We start from the raw sequence: 17,086 nt of genomic DNA, 5'->3' as shown, positions 1-17,086 counted from the left end.
CAAAACGAGTGGCATTGTCTCCAAAACTTCTACACCGTGAAACGCACTTTCCAGTATCCAAGCACTTCACGTTCATTACCTCACAGCCCAGGAGCCCCCTCAAGGCCTTCGGCAACCAGGATGTTGCTTGATTTTTAAGAGATTTCTTTCCCTTTTTCCTGGCAAATCACTTTAATACAGAGATTTTAAAAGGCAAGTCAGAGCCTCCCCATGGTTTCCACATGAGCCGCTGCCAAAAATTTAGAAGCCAGCCTTGTGATCATTTTTAAGAGGAAAAATAGCAGATTCTGTCTTATTCACAGAGTATCAACTCAGGCCAACATGACTAAAAACCTCATTGGAAGACCTGGCATCACTATTTCCAAAACCAAAATAGTGATCAACAAGTAGTTAAAATCGAGGGGAAACTATTAAACTGTGCTCTACTTGACAAAGACAAGTCATCTCTGAGGTGAGATGTTTAAGAGGCGAAAGCATCCAAGAACTTGACAACCATAACGTGGTTTTCTGGGCGACCTGGTACCTGCATCATCTCCTCCACTCACACTCACTCTCCTTGTTAAAATAACAACATGAAGAATAATTCCGCTCCAGGATCACTGGGACAGATTTCAAAAATCCCTCTTCCGAGTCCAACAGTGTCTTACGCCAAGTAGATGGCTCATAACTCAAGCAGATGAAAAATAATATCGTAGAGTAAGTACCACAACGCAGCCTGGTTTTGCCCTGAGGATTCAAACTGCTGGCAGTGTGCTGTGCCCTCTGCTGGGCCAGGGCAAGTTCACCACCATCACTGCTTCTCTTACCCCTGCCTTCCTCTCCTTAGTTAGTCCACTCAAAGGGAAAGCCCTGTGTATACTTTCTGCGTTTTACCTTCTAACGTATAAAAGCGAAGGGTATCAGACCTTAAAAGGGGCAAAACACCCTATGCCCATATCGCCTCCCTTCTCCTTTCTCTGTTCCTTAGTCCCCTTCCCTGTCCTTGGCTCTCCACTCTATCTGAGACTCTTCTAGCGGATTGCTCTGTTCCATCCCTCTTTCTGAGACAGCACAGGGCAATGGCGAGTAAGGGAGCACGGTGAACATCCTGGAGTCGGGGAGGTAGGCTGGGGATGGGCAAGGACAACGGATGGGGAGACACATCTTGACCAGCCCTCTGCTCCTGTTTCCCAGTCATTCCCTGTCCCTCTAACAACTCAGTGCCTGGCTGGCCTCCTGGGCCAAAGCAATTCAGCTGCCCTGGTCCTCCCTGGCTGGCCTGCTCCTCCTCACCGTCTCCCAGGTGCTGGCTCTCCGCGCCACTGAATGCCGACATTTGCCCTTCTGAAATGAACTTGTCTTTAGAGTTCCTTTGAACTCTCAGGCAGCTAACCTGAATGCCATTCAACAAGAACATGTCCATGAAAGAGAGCTGTGCTATGCAAGGGCCAAGCCCTAAGTAGTGTTCCAGGAACAGGGGAATTTTTCCTTAACTCCAATGCACTCTTTTTACCTCAACCAGAGAGGCAAGAGTGAGGTCAATGAGAGGGAGAGAATTCCATCTAAGTCTAGTAGAGAGTGGGCATGGAGTGGCAGGTGCGGTCGTAATCCTCAGGCCTGAGTTTGGGGGACTACTCCCAAAAAAAGAAACCTGGCCTAGACAGCCTGATAGTAAATCTCCTCAAAATAGAAAAGGGAAGGACTTCAGAAGTCGTTTGCGTTAAATGGATTGCAGTGGATCCCAGTGTAAGAGCTGCTGTCTGGAGACCCACATGAGGACTCTGTCCTGTTCAGCCGTCCCTAGCAGTGAAGGTTACTCACTTGTGTTAACTGAAGCCAATTGACTTGAATTGACTAACAGAAATCCCTGCTTCTTTATCTCTGAACAAGTGATCTGGAATGAATTCCTTAACCTCCCCAAGCCTCAATGGACCCATCTGAAAAATGGAACTCGTGATAAAAATAACATCATATATTTTCATATGGGATTTTTGAGCTAACGCATGTGAAAGCACTTTATACATGGAAAAACACAAAGAAAATGTTAATTATTGTTTCTCAGAGAAACACACAATTAGCACTGTAGAATGAGTTTAGTAAGAAGTCAAGAATATGTTCTTGGATGCTCCTTAAATATTCATTGAGATGACTTAATGCCCTTTAAAATAAGATTTATCAAATCACTCCAAGATGCCCAGACCATCCATCCTCTCCCAGTGTGTTACCATCTCAGTCACCCGCCATCATCAGCAGGTCCTCGTTGCCCTCTCCATAACGGAACACTTTCTCACAGCATCACTTACAGTCTTATCCTCCCTTTTCTTCATTCTCTAGCACTAACTATTAAACGTGTGCTCGCTGACCTTCTCTCCTCGTTATCCCATAATCCTACCTCTTGTTTTTCCATCAGCCCGTTTGATGGATTTGGGGGTTTTCGCTTTTAGTGAAAGCGTGCAGCACTCTGATTCTTAATCAAAGCACCGTATTGCCATCTGTTTATCAGGCCCACAGAGGAATGCTCAGATATGAGTCACATGGCCCCACATCCCTTGAAATTACATATAATTTAATAGCAAAGTGAGAAATGCATGATGCCAAAGTATCTCACTCCTCAGTGCCAAACTCTGTGATTAAAAAATAATTTTCAGTTCATTATCTGAATTTTTAGGCTATTAGGCAAACATTTAAATTAAGTGGAAACATGAGGATAGCTGACTAATTTTTCAGCCTTAATCTGGATTTTAAATGCTGTGTGCACACAACAGAAAAAAGGCAAAATTAAGAGTGACAGCTGACAGAAATGAGAAAAGGAGATAGTACACGGAGCCTGTGGGAAAATCACTAGATAGAATCTTCCCATCAGAGTTATGATAAGGATAAGAACTGGGATTCGCTTAGATGTTGCAGGTTAATAGAAGTGAGTTCAATACATTCACTTAATAAGGTAAAAAAATCTTGCACCCTTTGAATGTGGGATGCACATGTCAACTTACTTTCAAAGAATAAATTATGGAAGGAGGTGGGAGGAGGAAGGAACTGTATAGTAGAGCAACCTGACAAACACTGCCTCACACCGGGTGATCAAGGTCAACATCAATGGTTATAAGTCCTGTTGGTAGCATGTACACTTAATACAGTGTGTTAAGAACGGCAGTTCACCTCTATGGTCTTCCTCCTCGAAAGTCATAATCATAATCCCAGTCTATGTAAGAGAGAAAAACATCAGCTTACCCAAACTGAGGAACAATCTAGAAAATATCTGACCAATACTCCTCAAATCTGTCAAGGTCATCAAAAACAAGGAATGTCTTGAAAATGTCACAGCCAAGAGGAGGCTAAGGAGACATGACAAGGAAACATAAAGTGGTGCCCTGGAGAGGATTCTGAAAGAGAAAAAAATTATTAGGGGGAGAAATACTGAAATCTCAGTAAAGCGAAATCAATAATAAAGTGCCAATGTTTCTTTCTCAGTTGCAAAAAGTGCACCATGGTAATATAAGATGTTAATAATATGGAAAACTGGGTGTGGGGTATACAAGAACGTCCTATACTAGGTGGCAGAGATAAAGATGGTCAAGGAGGAAGATGCTGAGCTCATCTCCTCCCATGAACACTTCAAAAATACAACTACCTGTGGAGCATCTCTCCCTGAAAACAACCAGGAGGCTGGCAGAAAGGCTTTTCTACAGGCAAGGCTCTAAAGAAAGGTCCACACAGGGTCTGGTAGGAAAGGAGAAGACGCAATCTTGTAGAGACCTGCACCCCTATCAGGGGACACAGAAGAGGAGGAGGATATCACGGGCTCAGTGATCTTCCATGAGGAGCGAGTGGTTCGAGCCACATATCAGTACCCTGGGGTCAGACACCAGGAAGATGAGTCCACTTAGCTGGTTTGAACACCAGTGGGACTTAGCAGAGGGCTGAAAGAAAGCTAGACTCCACTCCTGAAGAGCACACGCACACTTGCTTACTCCTGGTCACAGAACCGAGGCAGCACATGCAAACTTCCTGAGGCTCTGGCTGGCTTGTCTGACATCCCAGTGGGCAGCCCAGCCTGAACCAGGCACCTGCTCTGCACCCTCTTGTTCTGGTCCTACTCTCCACTAGGGCAAAGGCTACCATTGCCAAGGAGAGTAAGCATACTCAGAGGGAGCAGAACCAACTCAGACTCAACCCTGCTTCTGACAAGGACAGAGGCAGCATTTACAAATGTGCAAGTCCCTGCCCACACCTGGGAGGAGCAAAACTAGCTCCAGGGCAGAGAACAACATTCCCTGCAGGAGCAAAACCAGCTCAGTAGTGAGGCACCCACCCTTCTGGCCTCAACCCTGCCTCTAAACAAGGGACCCACAATGAGGAAAACGTGAAACCAGAACAGAAGTGCAGCCCCAAGCCACTTGCCACTACCCCAACCAAGGTGGAGACTACCCTCACACACTCAGGAGAAACCCAGCCCCTTGGAGCTTCTACTCTAGCCCACTGGGCCCCAACCTTACCCACAGCAGGATGGTGACCACCACTGAGAGGCCCTGGCTCACGCCTGGCTCTGGCTCTAGCCCCTCCACCTCCAGCCCTATCTCGTACCAAGGAGATGGCTGCAGCACACCTGGGGGAAGATGTGACCTATGCTTACTCAGATCCAGGTCTCCCACCAAAGACTCTAGGCATGCACAGATTGCATAGGGATGCTCCCACACAACAGCACCCCTTCAAGACTGGGACAGGTAGCTGTTTCACCTAATTTCATAGAGACAGAGAAAATTAAACAAAATGAGAAGACAGAGAACATGTTTCAAATGAAAGAACAAGGAAAAGTAACCCGAAAAAACACCCTAATGAAATAAGTAATTTTTCAGATAAATAGTTTAAAGCAATAGTAATAATAAGAGAATTTTAACAAGGAACTGGAAAATATGTAAAAGAACTAGTCAAAGCTGAAGAATACAGTAACTGAAATGAAAAACACAATAGAAGGAACACTGTTAAGCAGACTAGGTGATACAAAAGTATGCATAAGCGATCTGGAAGAGAGAATAATGGAAAACACCTGATCAAAGAAAAAAAGAATTTTTTAAAATGAGAATAGTTTAAGGGACTGGTAGGATAACATCAAGCATACTGACATTTTCATTATAGAAGTCCCAGAAGAAGAGAGAGCAAAAGTGGTAGAAAATGTATCTGATGAAATTAGGGCTGAAAACTTCCTGAACCTGAAGAAGGAAACATACATCCAGGTACAAGAGCACAGAGAGTCCCAAACAAGATGAACCCCAAAAGATTCACACCAAGACATATACAGCATTATTAAAATGGCAAAAGTTAAGGAGAGAATTTTAAATGCAGCAAAGGAAAAACAAAGAGTCATACAAGGGAACCCCCATAAGGCTATCTGCTGCTTTTTCTGCAGGAACTTTGCAGGCCAGAGGAAGTGACATGACCTATCAATTTAAAACAAGTAGATATAGTTATATTCAAGGTAACCACAAATCAAAAACCTACAATAGATCCACAAAAACTATAGAGAAGGGAACACAAGCATAACACCAAAGAAAATAATCAAACTCTAGGAAAGAGACTAAAAGAAGAAGAAAAGAACAGAGACGAGTATATGATGTCTAAAGTACCTGCAACTCAAACAACTAAGAACCTAAAACTAATTCAAGGTTTGGACTTGAGGGGCTGAGAGAAGAAGGAGAAACTGTTTGGGATGTGTTGTTTCCAAGTATTTAAGCTTGTGGCACAATAGCTAAACTGGCAGATAATGATCATTTCAATTTAGCTTTCTGCTGTAACACAATTTGAAAGCAGTCCAGCTCATGCAGAAGCAGAAATACAGGCCCTAGCAGCCACATGGCTTAAGCAGTAGGACGCCTGCCTTCTATTATAGTGCTTTGTAGGAGACTAGATATCAAGGGTAAAACCGGAAATTCTAGCTAGCTATTCTGTGCTAAAAATCTTTAAAAGATGGAAACAGAGACTGACAGAGACAGAAACAGAGATAGAGAAGATGCTAAGCTAACAGCTTTCAAGTCAACCAGAGTGGAAACACTGGAAGTAGCTCAAGAGTTCTCAGATCAGTTTTCTCAAAAGAAGAAATGTGTCAAAGAACTCCATTTGCTATCATGGTAGATGTCATGTTTGAGGTGACTGTGTTTAGAGTAGCTCACAGCCATGATAGAACTGGTTTTGACTAGTTAATCTATAGGTACTTCTATGAACACCTTGAGTCAGTATTTAGTATCTCTGTGCCTTCAGCTGTAAAGCCCTTCCTTTAGAAAAGCCTTGCTAATGCCAGCTGACATTACTGAGTGCTTCCTTCATGCATCACTCTGCTAAATGCACTGCATACATCATCTCATTTAATCCTTCCCCAAACCTCATGACACAGTTACTATTATTATTTTCTGCTCTTGACAAGAGAACAAACTGGGACACTGAGAGGTTATAAAACTGGCTCAAGGTTACAAAGCAAGTAAATGCAGAGAGACTCAAAACCTGATCTGTGAGATTATTAAACCATGCCCTCACCTGCAAAGCCACTCGGGAGAAACAGCAGACCCTAGTTCTCGACACAGCTCAGCCATTAATTACCTGGGCAGGGCTTGGCTACCTCATCCCTCCTTGAGCAAAGAAGGTTGGTCTAGATGATCTCTAATGTGTCCAGGGAAATCTAAAATTGGGATCTCCCAGACATGTTGAAAGACCATGTCTCTGTCCTAGTTATCTCAGAGAAGGGTGTCCTGGGCAGTGGAGGCTACTGGATCTATTTGTGCAAACTTAATATTGTACGGCACACACAGTGATTCCTAACACTCTGCATGTTGGTTTGTAGTTATCTGGGTCCATGTCTATGTCCCACTAGAAGTCCCTGAAGGCAGGAAATGTAATTCATCACTGCATTCCTCCACACTGTGTACCTGGTGTCTTGAGTATGATTCACAGTCAAGCACATTCATCCAGCACACCCGGATGGACTCAATGAGCTCCGGAACCCAGGGAGGAACAGCTAGTTTACCCAGGAAACGTCTATGCCACCTGCCAGGCCACTGGGTTGCAACCTCAGTGGCACTAACATGTCATGAGGAAATTTCTATAAAGTGTGTTTCTCTTAATCTTCTGGCTCTAAAATTTTGCACACTTTAGGAAACTTTAAGGGGAAATGGGGGGGGGGAGTGGCAGTTGCATTCAACAGTATATCTATTTAATGAATGATCAGAGTATGAAGTTAGCAAACTATTAGGAAGCAGAGGACATGAATTTAGTTTTTGTTAAAAGAAAAACAACTTGTAACATTAAATTTATGAAAAAATTATATATATATACATGATTCAAAATACATATACATCATAAATGTAACACTACTTCATGGTCCCAAGTTAAGATGATTTCTATACCCCTTACAAAACAATGGCTACCCAGAAATTGACCAAATTCAAGTGGTTACATGGGATTTTCCCTTCCTCTTTCCTTCTTTCCTTCTTTCCTCACTGGTCTACACAGACCCCCCTAACATCTGGCCATCTTCAACTACCCTTGGCACCAAAGTGCAACTATAATAAATACTGACGCTTGTCCACAAGCATGTGCACAATGGGGGGTTTGGTGATGGAGAGAGGGAAAGAGAACCAGCATCCCGTCTTTTCATGGTGAGTCCCCCACTGCACCTATTGATTCTCCCCCAGCCATCAACTAGGCAACTTGTGAGCCCCTACCCATCTCCTTATCTGGTGTCCTACTTACCCTGTCCAGCACTGCTCCTGCTCTGGAGCCCTGCTCTTCCCCCAAGCCTTCGCCCCAACCTCCAAGGCCTTCTTTTGAAATGTAAGTGAGGTCTTCCCAGAAAGTCATGAATGCAGCTTGTTTTAAAGACCTAGTGTCTAAATGAAACGAAGAGTAAGGGCAATGGAAAGTTGAGATGAGAAAATAGCCCTTTTACAGTATGGATACTTTCTGATTGTGGTTAGAATTAAAAGTCATAAGTACCAAAGAATTGGCAAGGATGTGGAACAACTAGAATTCTCTTATACTGCTGGTGGAGTATAAATTGGTACAAGCTCTTAGGAAAGTCTTTGGTGGAACCTACTAAAGTTACATATACATATGTCCTATAACTCAGTCTCATTGACTATATATTGCCCATGTTCTTCACCTTGCCCTATATCCATGTCCTTAGCAGTGTAACTCTGCAGTTTTTCCCACCTCTATTGATACATTCCTGCTCCTTGACTTTGGGCCCAGTCATGTGACTTGTTTAGGCCAATGGAATGTTACGAGATGTTGCTTACATGCTTTGTCATGTCCTCCTGTGCCTAAACCACCTCCTTAAAAACAACATGGCCAGTGGTCCAAGGGGAAAGAGAGCAGCATAGCTGACCAAGGGATGTGCATCTCTGGGGTGTCCCTATGACCGAATACTACACAGCAACAAAAAAGAGTTCACTACTGCTACATGCAATGATGGATCTCACAGATGTAATGATAAGCTAAAGAAGCCCAAGACAAACAGTAAATACCCTAAGATTTCATTTCTATGAAGTCTGCAAACAGCTAAAACCAATCTAGTTTAATAGACATTAGAATCATGCTTACCTTTGAGAGACCATCTACTGGGAGGGAGCCCAGGGCAGCATGCTGGGGATTGATCTGGGTGGTGGGTATGCAGGTGTGTATACACATGTGAAAATTCATCAAGCTAGATTTGTGCACCTGATTCTCTATGAATCATTCTTCCATGAAAGGGTACATTATTACAAACAAATTACATAAGTCTCAGGCTTTAGAGGGGTCGTGTGTCTGCTTCAGGGATAGCAGGAAGCTAGGAGAACCAATTCTGGCTGCACCCAGAGAAGAAGGTTGCACAGCTCAGAACCAGGATAAAGTGGGGGGAGGGGATATGATTCTCCAGGCCCTGGATGCCCGTCATGCAGTTAGAGAGAGTAGAGAAGAGGAGAAACGTGTTTCCTGCCTCCTCAAATCCAGAAATCAATTCACCTGAGAAGCACAAGATGTGCTGCTACTGGATGTACAGACTGACTGGCCTCCAGGGCAAGCCTGCAAAGTGACACTGTCCCTGTGAGTGAAAAAGTACTGCTGTTTCCAGGCAAGTTAAATTCATTACCTGCTGGTAGGTTGGAGGCAGCCTTTTCTATCCAGGTAAAAGTTCTTGTTCATTTCTAGAATTATTTTCTTCCCACCTTGCTCACTCATCCTCTTGAGAATCAGCTCACACTCACCACTCCTGGAAACTATCCCCATGCAGCCCCTCACCCTCTCTCCCTATTCACCACACTCTAGGCTTAGGTAGGTACCCGTTTTCAGTACTCTCACAGTGCCCTGGGCACAGCTTCATAGATGCGTTTTCCACAATGAATTGTAGTTTAGGTGTTTTTATTCTTCACTAGGCTATAAGCTCCTTGAGTCTGGAGGCCACAACTTATATGTGATTCTTTGTGCCTGCCTCACTGCTTCACACAAACCTTATGGACAAATGAAAGCTTTACCCCAACCTATGGTGCTGTTGCTGCCTCTCCACCCATTCGAACCCTAACTTGGATAAATGAATCAATTCAAGTGCCTCCTACTGTGTGAGACTCTCTTTGACGTCTCTTGCTGCACTGAGCTTCCTCTTCTCTAAAACCCTGAGACCTTAAGAGTTCATTGTAAGTATCTCTCATTACTCCCCATCAGCTCCAAGTTTGCATGTATCTTCCCAGTTAGATTTTAATTATCAATGTCAATATTTTAGCAATTTTTTTAGCTATCTCTTTACATTCATAAATATGTTTAGATATATTGATATGAATCTACCTATCTATTCAACTACCAACTAGAATTAGAGAATACATGTGTTCTGGAATCTCCTTTTTGTCCTCAAGATACATTGTAGAAATTCTCCCAAGTCAATACATTTCATTGGCTTCATAGTACGCCATTGTACGGCATGCTACGCCCTTATGGATGAGCATTTAAGTCTTTTCCAATATTTCTCTATCACAAACAAGGCAGAAATCAATATCCTCGTACATACATCATCTCAGACTTGTATAATTATACCCTTGGAGTAAACCTCTCAAGGTGTGATTGCCAAGTCAAAGAGTCAAAGAGCTTATATTTGTATAAACACTCCTAGATTACTTTCCAAAAACACAGTATCAGTTTATAGGCTCCAAATCCTTTTCCCAGAACCACTCCCCCACCACATCCCACTCTTTGAGACTGATTAATTACTTTGTCTCCTAGAAGGACAAAAACCTGGCAGCTTAATCGTTCATGTTGCCTGAAGAGCATGGGGTGGGGGGGTGTTGGGGGGGGTAAGCTATTGAAAGGCCATGTCAATCAGAATTCTCCCTTCATGTCTCTAGTTATTGCCACAAGTAAACATTTCAACTCTCACTCTTAAAATTGGCAAAAAACACATGAAAAGATACCCAATCTCCCCACTAATCAAAGGAATGCAAACAAAATAATGACAACTCTTCTGGTTTTGTTTTCTTGTTGTTCTTGTCATTTGGGGGTGAAGGCAAAGAGTAATATTCGCTGTTGATGCAAGTGTGGGGAAAAGACACGTGTCCATTTTTTAGTTCTCTTTCCTAATTGTGTTGGCTAGCACTTCCGGAAAAATTTCAAACAACTGTGGTGACAGCAGCACTCATGTTCTGATCCTGACATCAGTAGTTGTATTTCCAGCATCTCAGTCATCAAGCACAAACAAGTTGTTAGTTGAGCCTTATATTTTTATTTATATTTCACTCACAGTTCCATTATAATTAAATGACTTTTAGCAAATGAAGTTTTTGTGTATATATCAAGATGAATACACACTGATTGACATACTTCTGATGGATGTGCTATAAACCAGACAGTTTCTACTTGCCTACCTATCTCTCTAACAAAGAACTTTTTCAGTTTCTATCCAAACACAAGATTTGTTCCATGTTTCTGGACCAACATGCAAAAATATAGTTAAAACACATGTCCCGAGTATATGTACAGCATAAGATTAACAACAGTGTTAGCAAGATTCATGTCACTAACCATATCAAGCCCTGTTTATTAATTCCTCTTAGGGAAACTAAGCCAAATTTTGGCAAGATCCAGTCCGATGTGAAGAAATCCTGTTTGAGACAAGATAGATATAAAACTACAGGATACGATTACCTACAGACAGCTTTCATAGCAAAATCAGACATCCATTTCTTACCCTCAATCAGAGACACAAATGGAGCCCAAGATGTTTCAACACTCCTTCCCAAAGTTTATGAAATAAAGTGCCCCCTGATGAATCCAATTTCAAGAACTGGCATTGTTTCTAAATTATGCTTCCTCTGTTTGGCTAAGAATAAATCTGTTAAAATATTAAGATATGCCAGTAAGTGGTATCATGTTTTCTCTCACCACCTGCACCTAGTTATGCTATCTTTGACTAAAAGCATCTCTGCTTATTACTATGATCAAACACTGACCATGTCATTTGGACCACACAGAGAATAAGTTATATTAATGTAATCTAATATTATAGATTTGTATAAAATAAATATTATGGCACTAAATGCACACATTTTACAAGCAATCAATCATTCAGTTTATTTAACTTCCTTTATTGATGTATTATTGTCCAATGTTATGCACACAGCTAGGATGGAGAAGTAATTTAGGCACCAGTTCTGCCCTCAAGTGCCTCCCAGTGTAGTGGAGAGATAAAATGTGGACACAATTACAGAAGCACAGAAAAGATCATGTCGTGGTGGTTCAACAGGAAGATTAAGCACATTTTGGAGTGATCAGAGATGTCTCAATGGACAAGTGGCTTTTGAATTAGACTCAGGAAGCAAGAGGAGATTTCTCCATGTAGAAAATAGAGAAATCACATTCCTGGATGACAAAGGAGTGTCATTGGCACAGGAACTAAGACAGGGTTCATGGTTTGTGCTGGGAAAATAAGAATAACTCTTTGGCAGGATCACAAGAAGCAGCACAGGAAGCATGCTTATGTTTGGTAACTTCAGATATGGCAAGCTCAATGAAGACCTTGACTGCCATGCTAGGAGCATGAATGTGACTCTGTAGGCAACTGGTAGCTGCTGAAGAGGCTCTTAAGAAGGGGTACAGCATGCTCAGAGTTGTGTTCAGGATGTAGAAAAGGTGGAATTCTAAGTATTTTAACAAAGATTGCACACAAAGTTAAGTGTAGTATTCTTTACACTTCAGGACACTTGTATTCAATTGAGTATTAATTGATAAATGTACATATTGATAGAACTGGTTATAGCAGAGACTGCTAGTCATTGCTCAGTACCTGTTCATGCCTTTTGTTAAAGAACTCCCCACATTAGGTGGGTCACGGAGTACCAGAATAAAGACCAAACACTTCCTAGCTTGCCTTGAAGCTAGATGTGATCATTACACTAAGTTGTAGCCCATGGGACATAGTCTAGAGTGCTATGAACTTCTGGGAAGTGACCTCTAGACATTTCCACACACCTCTAGAGGAGTGTTCTTTCCCTTCTTTTTTCCTTTATCCTGGAATGTAGATGTAATGTCTGGAGCTGAAGCAGCCATTATTGGCAATGAGATGAACTTGAGATGGAGGTCATATATATCAGGACAATAAAAGGAAGAGCTTAGACTCTGACACCTGGAGCACCTGCACAGCTCTGGAGCACCTTACCTGATATTTTTCTGAAAGAAAGAAAGAAATTCTTATCTTTTCTGAGCTTCAGATATTTTGGGTATTCACCACTGGCATCTAAAGCAAATCTTATCTGACATGGTTGGGAAAGGGGCTTTCTGTAGCTATATGTCCAACAAATCTGTTCGTTTCACCTTAGGAACTCAAGAATTCTGTAAGAGGTGTGGCAAGTCATACTGGGGAATCCAATTAAAGTTGAGAAACTGCATCTAATAACTAAAGAAAACACATTCTTTTCAAGCACACATTACACATTTACAGCAATTAACCATAGAGTTGGCCAATAGTCGTCTCAACAAATACTGAGAGACTGAATTCATATCAAGTATGTTTTCTAATCACAAGGCTATTGTGCTAGAAATCAGTAACACGAAGATAATCCTCAAACATTTAAAAGTTAACTGCATGATGTCTTGTTAATGTCTATATCCCATTAGATTCTAAGTTACATAAGAGAAACTGACAGATCAAGCTGGCCAAGGAAAAGGGGAAAATTTGTAATGATGTGAACATAAATTTTTAAAACTAATACATTTGATCTGAATCAAAAACAGGCAAAGGATAAGAACATATACTTTGCACACACACACAGAAATGCCATGGTCAGTAAACATATAAAGCAGAATTTCACCTCACTAGTAATTAAGGAAATGCAACTTAAAACAAGGTATTACTTTTATAAAACTAATAATTTAGTTTATTAATAATTAATAATTGGTGATTTCTGGAGTTGGTGAAGATGGAGGAAATGGCCACTGTCCTACACTGCTGATGGTGGTCAGTTCAGAAGTGTCTATCAGAAGTTTAATGGCACATACGCCCTAACCCAACATTTCCTCCTCTGGCGCAACCCTACTGTAATGTACCCAACATACATGTAGAGTTACCTGCAGCATTATTACAACAGTGAAAAATGATAAATTACCTAAGTGTCCCTCAATAGGAAAACTGTTAAATAAATTGTTAGATTCAGGAGACTTCCCTGGTGGTGCAGTGGTTAAGAATCCACCTGCCAATGCAGAGGACATGGGTTCAATCCCTGGTCCAGGAAGATCCCACATGCCATGGAGCAACAAAGCCCATTCGCCACAACTACTGAAGCCCGTGCGCCACAACTACTGAAGCCTGCACACCTACAGCCTGTGCTCCACAAGAGAAGCCACTGCACAGAGAAGCCCACACACCACAGTGAAGAGTAGCCCTTGCTCGCCACAACTAGAGAAAAGCCCACGTGCAGCAACGAAGACCCAAACGCCGCCAAAAATAATGATATAAATATATACATAAATACATAAATAAATTTAAAAAATAAATTGTTAGATTCATTATGAAGAATATAATTAATGTATTAGTTAAAATAATAATAGTCATATGTAATGATATGCTGTCAAGTAAAAGAAACTGAAGAATAAGGCATGAAGCAAGGGGAAAATACTATAAAAACACAAACATATATGTATATACATGTAAAGGCATTCTCCCAAAAGTACTAGAAGGCTACAGACTAATGTCTTAGCAGTGATTACCTGGACTGGGGTGGGGCCTCGGGGGTAAACAAAGAGGCGGATAACCCATTTTTATTGGTCTCTATATTATCTGAATTATTTAGATTTTAACAGACTTTTTAACAATATTGTTTTCCTGAGTTACTTGTGTAAAGACAGTTCAGTACGTTATTAAATTTACCCCAAATCCCACAGTGATGTATGGTGACTCATAAACTCCATTCAGGCTCCTTAATTGATTGGAAAGTGTTTTTCCATTTTCCCATACTAATACAAACTTTTCTGAACTCCAGAGTTTGATTGATCCTGTAAATGTGGACACAACTTAAATTGAAACACCTCCAAGTAAGATACATTTTTCTAGATGCTCATTCTTTAGCATTTTAAGAATCAATCAGGCAATGCCTCTTAAGCACATAAGAGCTCAGTAAATATCAGCTATTATTACTATTATTATCAATAAGTATCTCTACGAGTAGTCCTTGTAGTGAGACACAAACTTTACATTAAATGTGCTTATTTTCCGAGCTCGTCAAAGGCTCAGCCACAGTCAGCCTGAGAAAGCGTGTACAAGGGAAGATCCCCAAACATATTCTAATCCTCCTACACCAGATCGCTCTCAACCACACTTAAGAAATATTTTCAGTCCTGGAAATGACATATTGGGATTTGCTTAAAGTAAACGCTTGTCTCATCTATATCACTTTGCACTGCTTCTTGTTATACAATCAAGCTAGTTTTAATCCACAAATATCTCTAAGGATATAAAGCAATGTAATTTTTGTACTGAGTTCTGAATGGATTTACTAGATCCTTAAAAGATAATAATTGTATAATTTAATCATTGTAAAGTCACTTTGCTGGCACTGTTTGGTTTTGATCAGACATGTAGAAGAAATTCCATTATCAGACTCTGATACCATATGAGAAATGAGCTCTCTTTACTCCCAAAGTGCTGGCCAAATTCTGACTCACAATTGATAAGGAGTTCTGTGTTACTTTTCATATCATAGAACTGTCATCCATATATAATTAGCACCTTCTTTGAAGTAAGGGCCTTGCCTTCAAACTATAAACTAAAACTGCCTTCAACGATGGCCAGTATTTTCTTAGTTCTTTATGGAAATAGTAGTCATATGTCAATGTGGAGCTGCTGGGAAATGGTTAAATGAATATGTTTTAATACAGAACGTGTAATGGAGATACATAATTGATGTAAGAATTTCTCTCCTTATTCTCAATGAAACTTTATGCTACTTCATTGAAAACTGTCCCAATTTTCTGTCAACCCTTTGCACCAATAGCACCATGAAAACAAATATGCCCTGCATTTTGCTGAAGATTTAACTGCTGAAAATACGCTATTGTCCTTGCAAAATAATTTTAATTTACTCTGTGTTTATTTCATTTAGCACCTATGCTTTGCTACTCAGAGGAAAATGTGTTTACTAAGTAACATAAGCCATTTTTTTCACTGTATGAAAACCTGATGAGGAATATTTCTCTAGCTGTCCAAACTAAGACATGCACTACCAAGACAGTCAACTATAAACTAACCACGCTAATTTATTCAATTATTACCCTCTTTAGCTTTTTGGGTCTTCTCTGAAATCCACACTGGCCTCAAAATACTTTCCAATTTTTAATAAGGCCAAAGTACTACACGTGCAGCTTTATGTGAAAGGCACTGTACTTCTTTTACATAGTTATCTGTTCACTTAAAATCCCTCCCCCCATTTAAAATATATTTAATGAATGTCATGCCCACGTAGACATCTATCAGAAGCCTCCTACACCTACAGGCCCCTGCCCCACCTATGATACTGGAAACCACAGAGTTGATATGGTTTTCCTCAACAAAGCATAACATCCCCTCCACCTTTTATCATGCTTTCCTGTTCTTAATAAATGAGTTACTCAACCAAGTTCTTTGAGCTAGTTACATATTGTTCATTTCCAGTAACTAATAGGTCATCTTTTCCCAACATCGAAGTAACCGTGGCCTCGTTGATCTGGAGGGGATAGTCACATGCTTCCAGACAAATAATCTGTCTAATACCCACTATTAACATTCTTGAAATGCTTTGTACCTCTAAAATAAAATTATATTACCCAGTTAGAAAAAGAAAATTCTATTTATCTTTTCTTTTTCCTTCCTCTATCTCTGTTTATTTATTCCAGTTATTTCCAGGGTACAGAGCCTTTCCTGGGGACTCACAACCAGAAAGAAACACTCACTCTCCACGGTCCCTCCCCACAGCAATGAACCTCAGGAGATGGCCAGGACCTCAACAGTAACTGCTTAATTAAGGTTCCTCTGCTTGATAACCAGCTAACTTAAACCTCTTGGAAAAATTTTCTCCCTCAAGCAAGATGGCCTGCCATTGGTACAACAATCAGCCGTAATTAAAAATCTCATTTTCACATGTAGTTCATAAGTTTTACATCATGAAAATTGCTTCTCATCTAATTCTCTTCAAAAATGTTGCCCTGAGCAAAAAAGGCCCTCTTTGAAAAAAAAAAAAATAAAGCTGAACGAAAGAAGCCGAAATGTAATCAGTTTCTCTTTCAAATAATGAAACTGCCCCAATATTTGGTCAACAGTTTCTCTTAAATACGTGAATCCAAATAAGGGACATTCTTTTTGTCTTATTCCAAAAATATCTAAAATACTTGATCATCAATATATAACAAATATTTTGGCAGAGAAGCTAGATGTCATAATTATCTTCTATTTAAACTTGTTGTACCCAGCTATTCAATGGGCAATCAAAATGTGAGTGTACTCCCTAAAAGAACTTTAAATGGATTTAACATTCTGCTTGAGTTCACATGATTTATACTCAAACTATTTAAGAAGTAGTTATTCCAAAATCTCTGAACAGACTAAAATTTAACCCTCCAAATTTGCAAA

The 17,086-nt window shown here is 40.7% G+C and overlaps 1 protein-coding gene across 1 annotated transcript in view; it reads right to left on the bottom strand.

Moving 5' to 3' along the window:
- Positions 1-17,086, bottom strand: part of MARCHF11 (membrane associated ring-CH-type finger 11) — a 105,133-nt gene that overhangs the window by 71,528 nt on the left and 16,519 nt on the right. The window lies entirely within an intron of this gene.

This window comes from Hippopotamus amphibius, chromosome 15 (assembly GCF_030028045.1).
Source record: "Hippopotamus amphibius kiboko isolate mHipAmp2 chromosome 15, mHipAmp2.hap2, whole genome shotgun sequence".
In the NCBI taxonomy this organism is placed as follows: domain Eukaryota; kingdom Metazoa; phylum Chordata; class Mammalia; order Artiodactyla; family Hippopotamidae; genus Hippopotamus; species Hippopotamus amphibius.
Note: the sequence above shows the minus strand (reverse complement) of the source record. Positions and strands in the feature narration are given on the sequence as shown.